The sequence below is a fragment of the Plodia interpunctella genome, chromosome 12, assembly GCF_027563975.2.
Source record: "Plodia interpunctella isolate USDA-ARS_2022_Savannah chromosome 12, ilPloInte3.2, whole genome shotgun sequence".
Lineage (NCBI taxonomy): Eukaryota > Metazoa > Arthropoda > Insecta > Lepidoptera > Pyralidae > Plodia > Plodia interpunctella.
In genome coordinates this window covers 9,638,019-9,655,618 of record NC_071305.1, presented here as the reverse complement: position 1 = coordinate 9,655,618, position 17,600 = coordinate 9,638,019, and the positions used below count along the sequence as shown (strand labels likewise).

At 35.1% G+C, this 17,600-nt stretch overlaps 1 protein-coding gene across 7 annotated transcripts in view; it reads right to left on the bottom strand.

Moving 5' to 3' along the window:
• The window catches only part of LOC128674221 (uncharacterized protein), a 334,397-nt gene that overhangs the window by 212,251 nt on the left and 104,546 nt on the right, over positions 1–17,600 (bottom strand). The gene's annotated exons all lie outside the window — the stretch shown is intronic.

Below are 17,600 nucleotides of genomic sequence, written 5' to 3'. Positions count from 1 at the left end.
AGATTTCATTATTTTGTTTATATGAAGCAATATCCAAGCCAAATTCCATCTAGTAAATTAACATCTATCAAAAGTCATTTTAGAAATACTTTCACACCCTTCTGAATTTCATCCCCTAAATGCCATCACTTCTCAAATACATATGCTAAACTAAGCCCCCAATTCAGAAACGCAGTCGTTTCGTATTTAAATGTCATTAGTAATAAACAATTCGGGTGCCGTCACGCACCGCGATAAGTTTAATCGTCCGTGTGTGACTGTGCATAATGAGCACGTGTGTGCGCCTTTATGTGGTGAGTCGAAGGATAATTCGGTTCGATGACCTGTTTGAGTACATTTCTGCAAAATATTATGTAAAATTTTGCCACGCGACAGTAGACGTTCAACCTTAAATGTATGTATTATATATAGTTACATATGTATTATCCACATTAATATAATAAATGCGAAAGTGTGTTTGTTTGTCCGTCTTTCACGTCAAAACGGTGCAACGGAGTTAGGCGATTTTTGGAGCTGGATAGTTTCATAGGCTACTTTGTCCCGGGCCGTGAGCAACAGTTAGTATATCATAAAAATGTTCTGATAATAATAATGAAAATTAAAAAGAAAGACAACTTTAGATGCCATTTTGCGCTTTCGACCTTACGCTACTAAACTGCAAGACGCACGTTTGAAATTCAATTTTGGAATTTAGAATTAGCCTCAGGCAAATCCCGTGCATCTCCGGTGTAGACAGCGCTTTATACATATTCTGGTATTAATGGGCGGGCGAAGTCGGGTGAAGTTTGATAGTGCAGCTACGTTTAGCCTGAAGCGTTCAGGTTGCGAAATCCAACTTGAATAAATTATATTCTGAAAACATACGTCTTTTCGACGTATATACAATAGATTAATTTGTTTTTATCTTTGTATTTTCTTTATATGTGAATTATGTAGTTGTTATGGAAGGATAAATAGTTTATGTATGTACCTTTAGTATACATTTTTATGTATACCTACAGTAAATAAGGTTGGCTAAGAACCCGGAAAGATACTCGTGGTTCTCATAGATTTCAGAAAAACATTTTTCAACAAATCTACGATTCAATAATCTGTTTAGTGTTTAGTAGCAAAAACGAAATCCATCCCTATCTATCGCACATCCTTACTATCATATATCATATCATAAGATATATATATATATATATATATATAAGACCAAACAAATATATATATCGATAGCATAGCCTAATTATCTCAAGCAGAACTGATTTTGCTCGATATAATTAGGCTAGGTAAGAACATGTTTTTAACCTTTGAGATATGAAAAAATGTTTTTCGCCGAAACGTGCTTTCGGTGTACAGTGTTTCTATCTGAGGTTCCACACACCTATAAACTGTATATTTCTTGGGGTCATTATTGAATACACTTTATTATAAGTAAACTGAGAGACAGTATGTGTTAAAATACCAGCGCGGTTCATTTTGAACTTTATTCTTAAGTTGAAATTCTCAGTTTCATTACGAACAAACGTTGGGGAATGCTCACTATTGCTCGCGTAATATCTGTTTGATGGCCGACGCTCGCTGTATCGTCACCCTTGGTTATGTGTAAATAGTTTTAGGGCGATTAAAAACATTTCGTCGAAAGGAATAAATAAAGAGACAAGAATATGTATACACCGTTCATTCATTGCTCCAAGTACATTTACTAACTTGTAAACAAAGTAAACAAATGTCGAACTTACTTGTAAATAATTGATGTACTTCACAATCTAGATGAAGATTTACGGAAATAAATTTCTGGACAAAATTTTTGTTGATTTAGCGTTTATAAAGGGTTTCCGAAAATTATACGCCACAGCTACAGAAGAATTTTACGTTATACGAATAACAATTCACTATATCTCCGCGGCGACGCCATCTTGCTTGGCTACGATTGCTACTGATATAAACGTTCAAAATTCCAAACAAGACTAAAATGGCGACATAAAAGTATGACGTCATTTCTATTATCATAAACTTTTCAAAACTCCATCTTAAAATAATATATTGACTAGCTCAATTGATTTCAATTAATACTGTAATTTAAACACTATTAAAATGTCTAATTTATTTGAAAAATTATACAATTATGTAACAGCTCAATCATGTTAAAAATTAAAACAAAATTACAATAAATTATCAAATTAATATTAATAAAAAATTTATCCTAAAAAACACCATTTGAACTCTAAACATAATTTTTTGAGCAATTAAGTTATTTCAGGATCAAAAACTTCACTGTGACTTCTGTGTTGACGGACATAATACAGTCTCACGGATCAACTTCCATTTACAAGCGTGGCTACGCGAACTTCTGCTATCGCTACGCCGGCGGCTACGTCAGCTACGCCAAGATGACGCTCGATATATCCTTTGTTTAACGCTGCATTCAATTTTAGAGGACACGAGGAATTTAATAACGCTCACGTTAAACTCTGTTACTTTGTGTTTTACAATTTAGAGCGTGCTTTTCGATGCGTAAAAGCATACTCTTTGTGCATTATGAAATTTTGTCGTTAACCTCTGTAATGTATATAAAAATAGAAAGGAATTTTGAAAACTTTACATTTAAAGACTACAGATGTAAGAAGTGATCATGTATTGAATTTGGAACTAGATTTCGTCCGCCCAAATACTATTCGTGGAATTTATTATTTTAACGAATGATATAATTTTTATATGCTGCGAAGGACGGACAGACAGAAAGACGCACGAGTGATTTACAAGAGATCCGTTTTTGGTGGGTTTCGTTAGATCAGCCTACATTCCCATTTTCTTCCACACGATATTTCTTACTGATACCTTTCTTAAGGTTTTTTCTTATGTAAGTATGGAACCCTAAAAGTTTTTTTGTGGCTATAACTGTACCATTTCTAAATCGGCTGTCCGCGTTCCCATTCCGGGCCTAATATGAAAATAATATCACGTTCTGACGTAAAGAATTTCGTCCCCTAAACTGAAAACTGCAGTTACGGTGCTCGTGTCGGAATTTTTAATTCAATTATGATAGCGATCTTGTTTAATGACCCTCCTCTCACAGTCGGGGATGTTTTTTTTTAACCTCCCCAATGGAGTGGACTCCATTTGGGCCAAGAAATCGACAATATGTTATTTCTATCTTGAAGTCTGATGCTTTCAACGATTTTGAACTCGCTGGGTTATGACATTATCTTATTGGCGAACATGCTCGTGCATTGCGAGCATGTGAGCACACTTCTTTGCGTGTCGATGGCAAATCTACAACGCTCTGTTGGGTACTAAACGACGACCTCGGTGGCGCAGTGGTTAAAGTTCTTGCCACTGAACCGAAGGTCCCGGGTCCCGGTCGGGTTATGATGGAAAATGATCTTTTTCTGATTGACTCTGGTCTTGGATGTTTATCTATATATGTATTTGTTATAAAATATAGTATCGTTGAGTTTGTATCCCACAACACCAGTCTCGAACTTACTTTACGGCTAGCTCAATCTATGTGATTTGTCCTAATATATATTTATATTTATTTATTTAAACATATTCTCGCCAGAACCGAGCCAATTCGATGGCTTCATCGTGTGAGCTGTTATAATAGTTACATGCATGTATGCGAACTGTCAAACTAGCACCTATCTAAAGCGGAGAGAATAAATATCAATTTTAACATATTACCGCCACATTTTCATACGCACATTTTGTGTAATTGCTGACTTATATAACATTTTTGTATGGAACTGTAACGTATTTCAATTTATACAAAGGTAAGTCGACGCGCGTGTGTCATCAAACATTAACATCGTCGCAATAATAAGTGAGTAGGAAGCACATGAGAGGTAACATTCTCGACGGACACAAAAGGAGTACACCCACTTCAGGGATTTCTTTTATTCTCGAAGTGACTGCGACCTCCCAGCTCCGAATGTCGCGGAGATTGATAAATTTCTGTAATTGGCCATTCACATATTTTATGGTGTTCAGAGCTTCTAATTATTTCCAAGTGACTAATTAGAAAAGGCTGCTTAAGTTGTTGCTACAATTATTTTTTTGGGTGAAAACTGTAAACATTCTTTGTTTTGGTTTGTATTATTAAAATTGTGATGGTGTAATGTGGTTGAGACGCCCGCATGTGGATCGAAAGGTCTCATGTTCGTATCCTACTCGTGCCATATGAGTTTGTATACCAATCTGACTCATATATAGTAATTTTCATCGACCAGCACTTGCTTCCGGTGAAGGAAAACATCGTGACTCCATCTTGTCAGACAAATTAAAAAACCCCCGACTTTCAATATTCATTTCGCTACAACTTTCGAACGGCTAAAACGATTTTGATCAAACATATCTAAGCACCACCGCATAAAAAATAGCTATTAAATAAAAAAACACCATCCAAATTGGTTCACCCTTTGATGAGCTACGGTGCCACGTACACAAACAGACAGCTATACTTATCAGTCAAACTTATAACACACCTCTTTTTGCGTCGGGGTTTCAAAATCTAATGAAAAGAACGTATCTATATACTTCTCGGAGTAAGTATATTTAGTGCATATAAAAATTGTTAAAGAAATACTTAAGCAAAACTTAATTTTCACCACTGAATCCACTGCAGGGTGAATTTCACAAGCGTTTGAAAGCGGCGTGTAGCGTTTCATTAGTGCCGACATTTTATTTTAATAAAGAATATATATTTTTTAAATGAAACATTTATAAAATTAACATTGTACCAATACTTATTTATAAAATATGATAATTACATTGATTACTGTGTATGGTACAGTTTAATAAACACTAATGAGAGCCCGCGGCGGCGTTCAAAACGCTCGTGAAATTCACACCCTGCAGCGTTTCTCCAAAGAAATCAATTGTGCAATCTCCGCCAGTAAAACTGAGACGTTAACTCAACCAACAACTATAAATTTAACTGTAGCAAGGAAACTGCAGATGCGGTAATAAAGTATAAAATTGGACGATGCAATCGCAACAATCCATTGACCAAAAAAGCTCTGATAGAAACTGGAAATAGTGAATAAAATAAAAATGTTAAGATCATTTTACAATGTACCCGTATTTTAATGTTTCGTTCATCACAGTAACATATATTAGTTCTTCGTGTTATATAACCGGATTGGTAGTTTTAATTACCAAAATGGACGAAGGTACTCGTATAATACCTAATTCTCATGGAAGACGAACAGAGAAACCACTAATAAATAAACAAGCTAAATAACTAACGACACAATTTTATTTTTTTTGCGTAGTAGAACAAGCAATCTGTACGTAAAGGTCATATTTTGATTCTAACGAAAATGCTGTTCAGCGCTCTTTCTCTATTGTTTTGTTATTTTAAAATTATTATTTATTTCGGTTATTCATCAGCTCTGACTTGATTTACGTCCAATGAGAAAAAAAAACTTGAAAGTGGCCCAGGAATGCGTATCCAAGTCAACGCAAGTGAAAAATACCCTTAACTTTTGTACGTTGATGAAATCCGACGATAAATGTCGGGGAAAATTTAATGCTAATTCAATGAAACGCCTTCTGGCTAATGTTTGATGAAGGGAGACCTCATTTTATGCATTTTTTTTTAATTTCACCACCAAGGTGCCAATGAAGCAAATAACTGGCTTCCAAAACTTTGTTATATTATTCTCCAAGTTTGGGGGAAAAGTTGAAAAGCGACCAATTTCGATTGTGTTTTGGTGCTTCTGTTGCGCAAATTTATTCTGACTTTTTCATTTTAGAGGTTTATCTAGTTAGATCTGATTTGAAAATTATTGCGTCCTTAGATTAGATTAGATTAGATTTTATATTATATTTTAGAAAAATATTTTCAATAAGAACCATTACTCTTTAACTAAAAGCGGAACCGTTCCTATGAAGTTTTCAACTTTAAATAAAGACTTCCACAAAGGACTCCGGACAACAGAGAATGGCCAAATACAACCTAATATTATCCACGACGACATAACAAAGAAGGTATTGTCATTAAAAGTCGTTAGGAGACCGGAGGACCAGACAAACAATCCCTTTTTATAGCTCGATATATAAATACCTATATTCTTTTTGTGAAAAGTTCTGATTTGATTTCCCGTTTGTTTTGTTCTGTTTTACAATTTATGAGAACATCGTCTACAGACATAATATTCAAATTTCCATTAATTTAGAATAGTATAATATGGCCGTTTCTCGTGAACAGATTTGATTACAGACATATGAAAGAATATAGCCTACTAATAGGACAATATGGGTTAACATATTACGTACGTGTCGTGCGATACCTGCTATTTTGGACTTGGATGAGATTAGCGATAATTGCTGTGTTAAAGAAAAATTATCTCACTACCAAGAAGTTCCATCTACGCATCATGATTGGCATCATTACTGGTCATTGTGCACTAAACAAACACCTTTTCACCCTAGGTCTTACAGACAGCCCACTGTGCAGAGCATGCACGGAGGCTGAGGAAACTGCAAGCCACCTCCTCCTGGAATGTCGTGGCGTTGCATCAACAAGACAAGAGTTCCTGGGAAATCCAGGGACCATGAGCGAAGCCTGTCGTTCACCATCGGCGGTGCTCCGCTTCCTGAAGGAGCTGGGTTAGCTGGAGCGATCAGCGGGTCAGACTCCGCTCGCAGAAAGGGCCCAGACAAGAGGCCGAACTGCGGAAAACAGTCCTCGAGGGAAGTAAGAAGGAAGTAAGTGCGCCGAAGGTTCCGTAAAAATCTCATTTACGGTTTTCAGATTCATTCCTCTGTCAGACATTGCTTGTTGCTATAAATATTTCATGATTCTAGGTCAACAGGAGCGAACGATTTTTAGATGGATACTAAACAAAAGGTACGTGTTGGCACTTGTGTTTATTTGCGTCACAATGTATCAAGAGAATATAGCGGCCATAGACGGAAATAGATAAATAGATTAACTGTTCATTGCATAAATAATGTTTTTATAAACGGTTTAAATTCGAAAAATATTTTTGGCGGGGCGAAAACGTTATTTCCCTGACCATAAACCATCCCTGTTACAATCGATGTCAAGTCACTCTACATGGATTTTTATGTCACGGTTATAGGGGCGAATTTGTAATGAACTCAGGCAGGTTGATGTGCTGTTGACTGTACCACGACAAGGGCGCTGTCGTGTAGTCTTGTAGCTGTCATGTTGTGTTATCATGTGATGATCATGGTGTATGGTGGGTGTGACGTGGGCGACACACGGATCTGAAGACATTCCAACATCAACAATTCCAAAACTGACATTATAGGTTGCTTAGATCTTTCGCCACTTATAATTTCGGTTGTTATAATTTCTTAATTAACTTTTTACCTTGGAATCATATAACCGTATCAAAATCATTATTTTCCCCTTCATCACCCCCTACTTTCAACTGGCCTCTTTTCGAGTGTGAGCAATGTCATTGTAGAAATTAGGGATTCTGGTTATTTCAGCAGAACATACAACTTGTAGTATGTGACGAATCATGCCCTCAACATATGTCCTACGTGATGACATCGTAGTAAACATTGTGTTTAGAACAATAATCTAGTTCACTGACTTTAGATAAATGTATGACGATTTATGTACTACTTTCACATATATAAACCTGGTAAATATACATATAATAAAGTATTAAGTACTTTAGTTGGTCTCAGAACCTACAACCAACAGTCGTTTTATTGTTAATATCATACGAATCAGCGGCTCAGACTCCGCACGCAGAAAGGTCCTAGACAAGAGGCCTAACTGCGGAAAACAGTCCTCGAGGGAAGGAAGGAACCCCCTCATACTAATCTATCTACATTACACACTATAATAAAAATTAATGTAATATGTTGGCCTGCGCCAAACGCCAAAGATGTGGCAGTGAAAACTGATCATCACAAAAACCACCTTAGTGACAAACACGCAAAGATTAAATATTTGTTTGCCAACCTTACGAGCCGTGTGTCAGATCATGACATGCCTCTATTCCCATGAGTCTACGTATCTTGAATACTAATTGATGTTAAACTTCATATCTTTTGCTTACGCAAACACGTTTGTTTACAGTACGGGGCGACAGAGCCTACACTATAGGTTTAGGCCAGGGTTGGGTGTTGTATAATAATTATACTTCTAGCAATACACGTACATTTATGTTATAAACTACAAAAATTGTACCCTCTTTTAAGCTCAAAGGTACTACTTTGAAAAAGAACAATTTGTTACTTAGAGTGGGTTGAACAATCAACTTTGACGTTGACCTTAACATGCGCGCCGTCGTTTAGATAAAATTGATTTTTTTTCGTTTTTCTGCGAAAATTAAAGTTTTAATGTCAAAGTCAACTGGTGCAACGCACCCTTAGAACCAAAACTATATTGAAACATCTTTTATAATAGATTTTTTTAACTTTATCTCTCCATTTTTCCAATTCCGAAACTCATCCTGTTTTGACGGGAGGAAAGACTTGACTAAAATGATAAGTAAAGGTATTGTTCCATTTCATTGTAAACTTTGTATTCCATTCGAACAGTTTTGCACAAACACAAAACTTAACAGACAATATAAAGAGCGCATACAAAGTGACAGATATAAATTAGAGTCTCTCGCCCAGACAGGAGTATCTCCGAAGATATAACAGCGATATGGCTTCGATTCCAGAATGTTCCGGAATATACTGGCGTGTACTGGAATATTCCGGATATTACATACGAAACGTATCGCCTTTTATGACATTCGCGAGGTGAGTCTCATTCCGTTTAGTTTTCGCGGTAGTTTACATATTTGTCTAGTTCATATTCGCGGCTTCGCCCGCGTGGTTTTCCCGTGGAACCAGTTCTTTTTTTCGGAATGACTTGTGCCCTATGACCCTCTCCGTACTTTGAACTAATATGTAAAGTATGCAAAAGTACATAAAGATTGAAAAGCGTGAAATAAGGTAACAAACAAACTCACTTTCGCATTTATATTATTAGTTCAGAAGTTGGCAATGTAATAATATCCATCGTAGATAAACAGTCGTCTAGCTTATCTGTCAATTAATTTCGGAAATAAATAAAATATTCAAATATTATTGCGTATAGACTCTATATGTCCCTTAGTCACTTCGTATGACATCGACGAGAGAATACGGAGTGGCTCTATTCTAGGGCGGGACCACACGCCTCATCAACCACCAACTATCCACTGTTCTGCTACTATTACTATCAGGCAGCACCTTCGGTGCGATTAGTATAAAATATCTCGGTGCGGTGCTGGGTACAAATTGTTTACCACTGGTTTGTGACACAGACGACAGCGGTTTTAAGTTCATACAGTTTTTTTGCCCTATATATCAACATATACAATATGTATATCGTGTACGTTAATTCGTATGCTATTACCGAAAATAAGATTTTGTTTAAAATTCTTCTTTTTAAATGTACATACCACTGACTGAAAAGATAGTGAAAAGATAAATACAAGATACATGCAAAAAAAATATAGATTCATGTGGAACTTAGTAACGACAAGCTACTTCTACTATAAATTTTTATTAAAGATATTATTTGTGTAAAAACTTAATCCGAATAAAATTAAACAATTAGAGCTTTTCATTTTCAAAGCAGTAAGAAACAAATAATTAGCTGCGTACGCATTTATCGCCACATTGCTTAATAATAATCGTCTTTAGTTTGTATCTTGTTCCAAATTCAAACGTACTGTAATCTCGGTGGATGCAAATTTATATGGCGATGTGCTTTAGAGAATATTGTTCATATCCCTAACCATACAATACCCTCACATAATTTTTAGGCTATAATAATATTTAACTCGTTGGATTGGAAATATTTTGTAATTTATAATATTTTGTAATTCATGAGAACTGAGATACATTAACCTATAATAACTATTCCAAAAATCTAAAACAGCAAAGGGTTTTTTGATATCTAAAGGTGAGAATTTATGATCTCTTTTATTTAAGAAATACTTTGGGAAATAATCTGCACAGAATAATCGCCACAGCTTTTGAATTGAGGCACATTTGCGCCGAGTGTTTTGACCACAAGGCATGCAAATTTATACGTTGTGCGGTAGCATACACACGCTTGTTTTTTAAGACATTTTCATGGGACAACGACACGTTTAACGTACCTATGAAAACTACATGATCCCAAGAAGAAAAACCCAACTATAATAATTATATATTAGGTATATCTGACAAAGTAAAACAAAGGTACAGAATAAAATTTACGGAGAAGTATTAATTAAAAGTACACTAGCGTACAATTAAATTCGTTCTACCAATAACTTAAAATGTCATAGTTTTTAACTATTTTTTTTTAAATTGGTACACTTAAACTAATACTGCTGTCAAAAATACATAGTCAAAAAACAAGTCACAGAGACGACGTTAGATAAATGAAGCGAATATATGATACCATATTTTCTGATAACCGCTTACGCTTATCCCTTACGCCACATTTAGGTGCCGAGTGTTCTGACCGCGCGGGCATGCAAATTTATACGTTGTGGCGTACGCGCTCTCTTAATTACCGCTGGCTAATGCTTTTCCGATAGCTTCGAGCCTCATTTGTACCTGATAGTTCATTGATTAAGGTTGCTTAACCCTGGGCTCCGATGCTGAATGGCGGTGGAAGAAACCGGGAAACCGCTTCAGGGTGTGTATGACAGTCAACTTTGACGTTAACTTTAACGTGCGCAGAAAAACGTACCTAAAAATGTACTTTTGTCTAAACATCAAAGTCAACGTCAAATTTGTCGGTGCAACTTACCCTAAATCGTGCAGGTCTGAAGCAAACTCTGCCCTAACTTGATCCTAACAAAACTAGAAACAAAATTTTCTCAATGAATTTTGGACTTATACTTTAATAATATAACTTGTTGGTGCGATGTGTGATTGTGATTTGTGTGTTATGATTTCTTTGTTATATTTTTTCTCGCATGTAATTATGAATAAAGGATGTTGCGTATGCGCATGTTGTATAAAATTGTGCATTAGGACACTTAGTTGTAATTCTCATACCAAGTGAATTATGTAATTCTTTATGAGAATCTTTAAACCCAACTCGACGACCTCGTAAAGTGCACGTAAAGTGCTTGCCTCTGAACCGAGAGGTCCCGGGTTCGATCTCCAGTCGGGTCATGATGGAAAATGATCTTTTTCTGATTAGCCCGGGTCTTGGATGTTTATCTATATATGTATTAGTTATAAAATATAGTATCGTTGAGTTAGTATCCCATAACACAAGTCTCGAACTTACTTTGGGGGCTAGCTCAATCTGTGTCATTTGTCAAAAATAAATAAATAAATAAAAAATAAAAAATCTACACCATAAAGGCATTTAAAGTTAAATTCTTCAAAAATACCAAAGTTTAAAACTAATGAGATAGCGCCCCATTATATTTAACCAAATGAAGTTGTACGGTCAAGATCAGAATCTAAATTGGCTCTAACCACCCTGTGTCAAGGTTAATATGGACTTAACTGCCCAAACTGGCCCTAAATAGGAATGGGTCATAGAAGTTATTAATGTGCCCTATTATGAGGTCACGAAGCTAAATATTATCAGTGGAATAAAGGGAAAAAACGGTCAAGTGTGAGTCAGTCACACGTGCGAGGGTTCAGATTAACAAATGGATAGAGGGACAGCGAAACATTACCGATTTTTTCTTTATTTTAACGTACAGAACCCTGAAAATTAATAAAAATTGATAGACAAGGATATCTGACCCAGTTAGGAATTCGCACTTATCAAATATCCAAAAGTAACAAGTTTCAAAATTTCGTTTGTCAGGTGAAATAGTGTGGAGCCAACTGGTAAATTATTTATTTGTATACGTGCAAGTTTATAAATCATTCATTCATTTAATCATTCATTCATTCATTTATACATTCATTCATTCATTCATTCATTCATTCAAATATCATGGATTTAATAGGTACTCCGTCGGAGTAGAGTAGAATAGAATTCCATGAATGAAAACTCCGTCGGAGTAGAGTAGAATTCCATGTGAAATATAAATATATACTTGTCAGTTTGAAGCCACCCTTCTAAATTTTGGCTGTGGTTATAATAAATTAAAAAGTCATGAGAATCTTATCGGCACTCGTAAAAAGTAACGGTTGGTTTGTCCGGCTGTATTAATTACAGAAATGCCACTTAGGCACGAATTAGCCTTATCGTAAACACACGACATTGCTCGTTTCGACCATTGGAATATATAATAGAATAAGGTATAAATATCTATAATTTAGTGATAGAGGGGCTCTGTTTGTGGTTAAACAAGTTTAACAAATGTCGGTCACGAGATGGATGACCATAACTGATTTAACTCAAGTTCTTGCGTACTTTTGAAGGCTATATTTTCAATAGGAGGGCAAAAATTTATCATAACTGAATAGAAACAGTGTGTTGTAAAAATATGTAAAGCGGGGGGGGGGACGTTTTTGTTCTTGTCTCAACTGCGGAAATATTAAAGACTTAATACTTTATGTGTCATTTGGAACCCTAAAACGTAATTATGATGCCTGAGAACACCACTCGGCCATTTTGAATAACAATATAATAGCATCAGTTTCTTTATATTCCTCAATAACAAATCAATAGCTGTATTTCACCATATCATTCCGCAAATACATACAACTAAACAGAAATACAGATATAATGGAACAGCAGTCCCACTATCAGCTTTTACGGCAGTCGTTCCAACCGCCCAGTCATATCGGCAATATGAAGATATTGTGAATGGAATTGCTGCACCGACTTATAATATTGCACGGAAATGTTCATTTTAGGATGGGTTGCAGCATTCAACTGTGACGTTATCTTTAACCTGGGCAGGAAATCGTAAAGTACGCCATTTTTCTATACGACGCGGCGCAGATTAAAATTAACGTCAAAGTTGACTGTTGCAACCAACCCTTAGTTTCAACTACATAAAATCATAGGATTGTACAATGTTAAAGAAATGTTCATTTTAATTTCGTTCATTGACGTTAACTTTAACCTGGACAGGAAATCGTAAAGTACGCCATTTTTAAGATATTACAGATTAAAGTTAACGTCAAAGTTGCAGGAATAATAACGTTAAAGTTAACGTCAAAACTGCAATGTTAATATTTATTTTAAAGTAATCGCGTGTGAGTTCCGTCCCTGGACGAGGTTGTACTAACAATATGGCCGACAAGTACATTTTATTTTAATTGTCTTTTACTTACTCACTTACCAGTACATATCCTCCCGTGCATGTCGTATGAGGCGACTAAGGGACACAGCTTTGGCAGCTGATACGCTACAATATCATTGCCAAGGAGGGTTGACAGCGACAGGTTAGGCGGTCAGTAATTATTCCAAATAATATTTTAAAAAGCTAGATAAGGATGAGAATTAAGTATTGTAAAATTATGAGTGTTTAGAATAAAATTAAATACCATATTCGTGTTCAATTCTAACTGAATCATGTCAAAAAATATTGTTTAGTAGAGAAAAAAAGACCTACCTACATAAGAACACTTTGTTATTTAAATAAATATAATCTTCCTAAATTTAATAATTTGTATGAGACAAGAATACCTAACTATATGATACCCAATTATCTCAATAAACTTCCTTTAGAACTACAGGAGTTATACAACAACAATTTCAAAAAGTTTAAATTAAATTTGAAAACATATTTTATTTCTAAATGTAATAGACGAGATATTTTCTGGACGCTGCGATACAAGTATCGCTTAGTGCAGAGACCACAGTCCAACTAACTTATAAATTGTAAATCTACATCCTAAAATGATTCTGTAAGGTATTGTACTTTTTTGGTGAATAAAGTTATTAAAGTTATTATTATAATAGCGACTCACCAAACACAGATAAACCCTGACAGGTTTTCGCGGTTCGATAATGTTAATGTGTGTATTTATGGAAATTTACTGAATAAGTTATTTTAAAAAAAAAAAGTTGTAAATTGTAAAGATTTTTTACACCGACCCCTACTTTTGCAGCGTCTCAGTTCCGAAAAGATGATAGAGATAGATAAGACTAGAGACAAAGTATCAAATCAGTTATTTCAGCAACTAAAAGCTGAGGCGGCAACTATTATTATATCCAGGCAGAGAAAATTATCGCCTTACACTGTAAAAACTGTGGAAAATTGCATAAAACCGTGGACTGCACTTAGTCACCGCACTGCAAGTCTAAGTAATAACTTAAAACATTGTTCTTGTGAAATAACTCAGGACAGTGCTTCCCAAACTTTACATCAAAACAGACATGTTTTTCATACAAACTTTCACCCCCCATTATATGACTAGAATAAATACCCCTAAATGACTTTAGGGGTTGATTTGTTGAAAAAAAAAATGGCCTATGTTCGAACAGGTGTCTTTAACTACATGCATACCAAATTTCTTTAAAATCGGTCCAGCAGCTTAACTGTGAAAGCGAAACAAGCAGACTTTCGCATTTATAATATGGATTTAAAAGTTTTCTATGGAGACCTCGCGCGGGCTTAGAGAACACACAAGGATGAGAGTTTGGGAACCACTGATTTAGCACATAGTTCAGAAATCCGCGCTGTAGCGAGAACAGGCCATGTGTCTTGCAGCTGCATACTTTAAAGCTGAATGTAAGTACACTACAGGAAGGATAGCGGTTTTAAAATACCGTGAATCACTAGCTTTTATTTAGTTTCACCTGCATTTGTCTGTCCGTGAACAAATCTTGTAAGCTCTAATTTTTTTTTAATTTAGATTTTTACAAATACATATTTTTTTAAAATACTCTTTAGTTTCACCTACTTTTACTTAGTTTCACCTGCATTTGTCTGTCCGTGAACAAATCTTGTAAGCTCTCATTTTTTTTTTAATTTAGATTTTTACAAATACATATTTTTTTTAAATACTCTTTAATTTCACCCACTTTTGTCTGTCTGTCACTAATCTTGTAAGTTCAAAACAATGCCTGAGGCAGTATTTTAATTCAAACTCTTATTTTTTGAAATCAAGATGTAAATGCAAATTAAAGCGGAATCTTGATTTGGTAATTTTTTTCTGGTGGCACGGCAGTGCAGTGCTAATCGAGCAAAAAATAGGCCCGACCTCATCCTCATCACGGCATCCTTTTCTCAAAGTAATTCACGCCAATTTCGTACCCCAAAAACTTCGGTTTGGATAAAACAGGAAGCCTGCATTTTCAGTAATTAATCGGGTATTGTATAAACACTATATTTGACGACCTCCGTGGCTTAATGGTCATCATGCCGGACTGCTACAGTGGAGGTCCCGGGTTCAAATCCCGGTCAGGTCAACATGAAAAATGATCTTTTTCAGATTGACCTGGGTCTTGGATGTTTATCTATATATGTATATGTTATAGAATATAGTATCGTTGAGTTAGTATCCCATAACACAAGTTTCGAACTTACTTTGGGGCTAGCTCAATCTGTGTGATTTGTCCCTATTTATTATTTATTTATTTATTTATTACTATAAATTTCGAATTTCATTCAATTTGAACCAGTGGTAAAAGAATGTTAACTTGTTAAAGTTTCTTGGTTTTGTCACTCACTCACTTACTCACTGACTTCGTCAAAAGTCTAAGGCACTTCTAGCGGACATAGGAGCTTCAAATTTAGAATACAATTAGTGTTTAGTGTCTAAATCAAGGGAAAACCTAAAAATTTTGTCCAGTTTTCTAGATACATCAACTACATTAATAACTTTGTAATCCCATATAAATATAGGAAATTACAAAGGTTTACATTTGCAGTTAATGAATCATTGTACCTGTATATAATGGAAAGGGTGTGTTCAGCCCATGAAATTGAACAACATTCCCATAGGAAAATATGTTGAAATATGAAAACACTATTTTCCATACAAATTCGACTTATAACTACAAAAAGAATTGAGATGCCATCAAAAACACGCTGTAAAAACCCGAGTCTCGCAGCTCAGTGTTACTACCGTAAAAAAATGTGATATCCATGTTACCAAGTCGATTAATTTATTTAGTCCCTACTTAAGGGACCTTCTGTCCTAAGTTATTACGCAAGTTATTATCATATCAATATTAAATCAATCTTTTCATTCATTTTTATTTCACGCAAAAAATCACTAGCATCATATTATACAAGAAACCGAATGAAAAAACAATAGTGTAGCTTATTATAATTGAAACTGGTCACTCACGTGTAAATATTCCGACTTAGATATCAACAACAGTTTCTTAAATATATCTTTATCTATGTTTCGGACATTGTCATTTCAATTTGTTTATTTTCTTCAATAAACTTACGAACGAGGCTCTTGTCGATGGAGCATTTTCCATTCTCCTCTGTTACCTATACGAGACGACTTTTGTCTTGTTTTCTCTTTCATCTATGAATGCCCTTCTTGGCTTCCCTTTCCCTCTTCAAGCTTACCATCATCTCTTAATGCGATCCAGTTAATGACCTAAACTGAACTGCATCGCAAATTCGTACCATCGACTTAACATTTAGTATGAATGCCATTCATTTTTGGTTCCTAAATTGAAATGCGCTACATTTGAATCGTTCCGTAAAAGTTAATGATAATGGTCTGCATATTTTTTTCGATCAAATGCCTACTCAACAATTTTCACGATTTCTCAACAATTCTCAGATATTTTACAAAGTCTTGTGTTGTGTAACGACACGTGACCTCAATAAATGTATGACAATTTATATACATATTGTTCTAAATACAATGGTTAATATAATCACGTACTTATAACATTTATTAAGGACATTTGTCCCTGAGATAAATTTATTCAACAAATTTATTAATATAGTAAGTGCACTTGCTAGGTCTAGAAATTGTGAAGCCTGTTATTTCAAAATGAAGATACAATTTATTTATTAGTAAGTGCCATAAAATTTGTTCCATAACATTTACGCTTTATTTAACATACACGGTATCTAGCCGAGGATATAACGCATTTTTTGATCTGACTCTCGTCTTTATACCCTTTATAGTTTCGGAGTGGCAAGACTTCAAAGTAACCAACTCGTTTTTTGTCTCTCCTGTAAATTTTATCTCATGACACTTACTAGGTTTTGAATTTGTACAGCCGATGTGTGGTCACACATTTCCGATTTCCCATAGACTCTTCCTCTGGATGTCTCTGTAACTAAACACTTTTCTAACTAACAAAACTGTACAACCAAAGATAGTAGAGCAGAACCACAAATAAGCAAAACACCGTTTACATTTGTTTCAATTGGCGGCGCCACAAGCGATTCAATCTGCAAAATAAATACACGAATTACGTATTCCCAATGCAGTTCTTTATATGGCTCAACGCTGTTGCTTTTACAAATCGCACCCCACCTGCTGATGCACGGGCCACAGAGTAAGTATACGCAGAGTTATCGGCTATTAAAAATTATTTTTATAACATATTAGGTGAGCGGGTTGCTTGATGATAGGCAGACAGCAGAGTATTTTAAAAAGTCAAATTCGTGACGTGTCAATAAAAATATTTACGATAAGACAACGGCTTCATTGTGAAGAAAATAAATAGGATAATACCCAACCATTTATTGATTTGAAGAATTACGTTAACGCAGATAATAATGCAATTCATTTAATATGTG